The following is a 4888-nucleotide window of genomic DNA, read 5'->3' on the forward strand; positions in this document are numbered from 1 at the left end:
AAATGTCCTTCAATAGGTGACTGGGTAAATAAGCTATGCACATCCAGACAATGGATTATTCAGCTACAAAAAAACCAAGCTGTTGAATCAGGAGGAAACTGGGAAGACATGTTGGTAATTCCAGCACTCTAGAGGCTGAGGCAGGAAGATCACCTTGAGTTTGAGGTCAGCCTGAACTGCAAAATGAGACTTTTAAAGACTCCACCCCCCCAGAAAAAGTTCAAGCCTAGCTTGAGCAATTTAATGACAAGAGAGACACTGTCTCAAAATAAAAAAGGACTGGGGATGTAGCATTCAATCCACAGTACGAAGAGAGGAAGTTAATACTGTAATGCTGAATACCCTGGCCATTCCATACTCACTGCTTATTAGGGTTCACATCTAGATGTCCAAGAGCCTCATGCACTCATCAGTAGTACTCTTGCCTCTTCACTGTTATTTGTTTTGTTTTGAGACAAGGTCTCACTGTGTAGTTGAGACTGATCTGGAACTCACTATGTAGCTCAGGCTGGTCTCGAACTCACAGCGATCCTCTGCCTCAGCCTCCCAAGTTCTGGGATTACAGCCATGCCTTTGTTTTCTGGTTTTTGAGACAGGGTCTCGCCACATAATCGAAGCTGCCCTTGAACTCACTGCATAGCAGCTACATAGTGAGATCAGCCTGGGCTACATGGCAAGACCCAGTCTCAAAAAACAAAACTGGAAGGGTAGAGAGTAAGGCAAAGTGTGCTCTGTGCAAAGACCGGCGCCCTGGGGTGCAGTCCGCATGGTCTGAGGTGAGCTTCCCATCGGGGTGCAGCTCAGCAGGCTCCTGTGGTGATCCAGGCTGTGGCTGGCTGTGTGCTCAGCCCAGCACCTGTGCCCAGCTGCAGCCTCCTGGCTCCCTCTGGCAAGGAACAGGAGCAGCTGCTGCCTGGTGATAGGGGACCCTGGGGACACTGGCTCTATCCCTCCCAGTTCCCCTGCTCTCTGTGCCTGCACCTAGGGAGAGCCACAGTCCCAGGATACCACTAGCCAGGTCGGCCAGTTGCCAGCAGTGCGGCTGCTGTCCCCACAGGCACTGTACTCCTGCCCTTCCCCAGGTGATGAAACCCAGGGCCCAGTGCAAGCCAGGGTGTCTTGCCACTGAACAGCAACTACACCCAAATACATATAATAGAAGCCAGATCTGATGGAACAGGCCTGTAATCCCAGACATTTGGGAGAGGAGGCTGAGGCAGGAGGATCTCAAGTTTGAGCCCACCCTGGGCAATTTAGCAACTGGGAGTGCAGCTAGCTGAGTGTGGGTAAGCCCTGTGTATTGATGGTGGGAATTTTTTATTTTTATTTTTATTTATTTATTTATTTATGAGACAGGGTCTCACTACATAGTTGAGACTGACCTGAACTCACTATGTAGCCCAGGCTGGTCTCAAACTAACAGCGATCCTCCTGCCTCAGCCTCCTGAGTTCTGGGATTACAGGTGTGTGCCACCATGCCCAGCTACTTTTATTTATTTTTTGACACAGTCTCCATTATCCCTCAAGCTGGCCTCCAAATCATGGCAATCTTCCTGCTTCAGCCTCCAGAGTGCTGGGATTACAGGCTCAGTAGCAGGAATGTTAATGGTGAAGTACCATGGAAAACAGCAAAGTGGGATCCCAAAATATAAACAGAATGACCCTAGGTGCAGGTGTCCCTATGAGGCCCTCATGCTGCCCTTGGACACGGGCAGGCTCTGGGCACCTGTGTCTCCTGGGTCTCCCAGATCTCTGGTACTGCTGCCACCTTTCCCATGAGCACTCAGTGGTGGCTCTTGGAGAAGGCTGAGTGGGTTACCCGACTGTCTCCACAGGTGACAAGGTCAGTATTGTGAGTGGTCCTGCTAAGGGAGAGCCAGCCCTTGGGCTCCTTTTCATGGGCTATTGTTTTTTAAATTTTTCTTTTTGGTACCGTTTTTAGTACCAGGAATCAAACTCGGGTCTTTGCCCTTATGAGGCAGGTGGCAGAACGAGTGAGCTAAGACTGAACTAAACCCCCAGTCTTGTCTCTCTTTTTTCTTTTTTGGTACCAGGGATCGAACTCAGGTCTTTGTGCTTGTGAGGCAGGTGGCGGAACCACTGAGCTAAATCCCCGGCCCTCTTTGTATTTTAATTATGTATTTATTTTTGGAACTTGGGGTTGACCCAGGGCCCTCAGCCAAGCTATACCCACAGACCTTTATTTTTTATTTTGAGATAGTCTTGTTAAATCACCATGTTGTCCAGGTTGGGCTCAAACTTTCCATCCTCCTGCCTCAGCCTCCCAGAGTGCTTGAATTATAGGGTATGTTGCCACATCTACCTATTGTCACCATCATGAAAAGGATATTTTTGGTACTGTACCACTGAGCAGTCTCCAGACTTTATATTTTATTTTGTTTTTTTCTTGTTGTTGGTTCAAGACAGGATCTCACTGTGTAGTTCAGGCTGGCCTTGAACTCATGGTGAGCCTCCATCCTTAGCCTCCTGAGGGCTGGGACTACAGGCTTATGCCACCACACCTGGCTGGAAATTCTTTTTTTCTAGCTGGAGTGGGAGACAAAGATAGAAGGAGCAGGTCCTGAGGCACAGCAGAGGAGGCGGGGCCTGCAGCTCCTACTGCCGACCTTGAGGACCAGACCCTAACCTAACCCTCACCAGAGCACTGGGGTTGCCTGGCTTAGGTTGTGCCAGGTCCCTCCTGCCTCCTTCCTCTAGTTCCCAGGGTGACGTGGGTGCCTGGTGACCAAGCCAAAATTCATCTCAGGATGGGGCTGGAGGAGCTCCGTGTGCATGCGTGTGACTGGAGATTGACAAAGGGATGCTCTACCACTGAGCTATATCCCAACGCTTTTGATATAGAGACAGGGCCTAAGTTTCTCCAGGCTGGAGCAATTTTTTTGGTACCAGGGATCAAACTCCCAACCTTGGGCTTGTGAGGCAGGCAGCAGAACCACTAAGTTAAATCACAGGCCCTGGTGCAATCCACTTGCTTCAGCCTCCTTAAATCTTGGGACTAACAGGTATGCCCACCCCATGGTATGGCTGTTGAGTCAGGACAGACTGGTATGCAGCCTGACCTACCAGTGGTGCTAGAACCTGAACCCTCAGGAGGCTGGTGCAGCTGGTACTCCAAAGGTCCTGGGTGTCTGCCACTGGGATTTGTGCCTCGTGGCATTTTTATGTGAAAGACTACTTATTTTATTATACGTTAACTATTAAAGCCATAATTTAGAAGCTTTAACTTATGAAAGCTACAATTTAGAAGCCTTCTCCCTTTCTGAGCTTTAAATTTGCTTACAAATCATATTAGTTTCTTTATAACTATAGCAAATTTGAGTTTTGTTTTTTTTTTTGTTTTTTTTTTTTTTTGGTACCGGGGACTGAACTTGGGACCTTGTGCTTGGGAGGCAGGCGGTGGAACCACTGAGCTAAATCCCTGGCCTTTTTTTTGAGACAGGGTCTCTCTATGTAGCCCAGACTGGCCTTGAAATCACAGGGATCTTTCTGCCTCAGCCTCCTGAGCAATGGGATTACAGATACGTGCCACACCTGGCTTTTGAGTTCTTTCACGTATTTCCTGAGTCCACATCATTCTTATGTATAAAAATGCAGTGATGTGACGCTTATTTGAGTTCTAGTTATTACACATGGCTTTCTGATTATTCCTCTTCCACCTCCCATTCCATGCCCTTCTTTTTTGCAGGAGAGGGGTGTTGGGATGGGAACCCAGGTCCTGCAGTGCTAGGCAAGGCCTGTGCCACCAAGCTGCACCGCAGCCCAGGTTTTTGTGTTCCTGTCATGCTCACTTGTGGGCTCCTGCTTTGCACAGACTTAGCACTTTCCAGTTCTGACATCACAGCATAAGGACCAGATATCTATGATGGTCTAGGCACTGAGAGAGCTGGGAGCCCAAGGAGGCTTCTCACTTCTCAGAGGGGCCAGGGGTGGCCCTGCTGGTTATAGGAGGGACCTGGCAGGGGTTTTAAGGATGAGGAATCCAGTGTGGCAGATTCAAGGTCAGTTGGGAGACTGGACAGAGAGAAGGGGCAGCTCTGGGCCATATGGGACCCCTTGAAGGCTTGTCAGGGAGTCACCAGGTCACATAACAACCATGTGGGAATGCTGGGAAGGATGGGGCTGGGAGAGCTGCTGGCAGTGCCAGGGTGCAGAGGAGGGGCTGGGTGGGCAGGAAAATCTACCATGCTTAGTCCCATGGGAATGGGGCAGGCCGGAGGGCACCAAGGGTGCTTCAGGATTCAGGAACTGAAGACAATCAAATATGTCAGGCTGGGTGCTGCGGTGCACACCTGTAATTGCAGCACTGGGGAGGCTGAGGCAGGAGGATCGCCACGAGTCTGAAGCCAGGCAAACTCCACTTCCTAACCTATGCAGGATCCTGCCCGGTGAATAGCAAAGGCTGGACAATGGACTTCATCTGTATTTCTTCTCATTTCTATCTAACTACACCACCAATCTCATTTGGCAGATGAAGAAATGAGTTTTAGAGACATGAAGCAGCATTCTGAATACTGCAATGACATGGCAGCCCTGGATGTAAAAATCCTTCAAGACTTTTAACAAAGACTTCTCATAGGTGCATTTTAATTCAGGCATCGTTAATACCTTAGCCTGAAGGGGTTCACCCAGAATTGGCACCGGAGGACTGCGGAGGGCAACGTGTCGGGGTGAGGCAGAAAGGCGCACGGTGACCCCGCGGGTAGAGGCCAGGCCCGCTCCCTCGTAATGGCTTCCTCCTGGAGAAAATGTGAAGTGTGCAAGATATTTCGGGTAAGTAGGGCATTCTGAGACCATTTCATAACCGCTCGGCGTGGGGGGCACGGCGATCCTCACTGCGACCTCGCCCTGGCGCGGCCACGCGGGCTGC

Source organism: Fukomys damarensis, unplaced genomic scaffold (assembly GCF_012274545.1).
Source record: "Fukomys damarensis isolate Sample0158 unplaced genomic scaffold, DMR_v1.0_HiC HiC_scaffold_17, whole genome shotgun sequence".
Taxonomy (NCBI): Eukaryota; Metazoa; Chordata; class Mammalia; order Rodentia; family Bathyergidae; genus Fukomys; species Fukomys damarensis.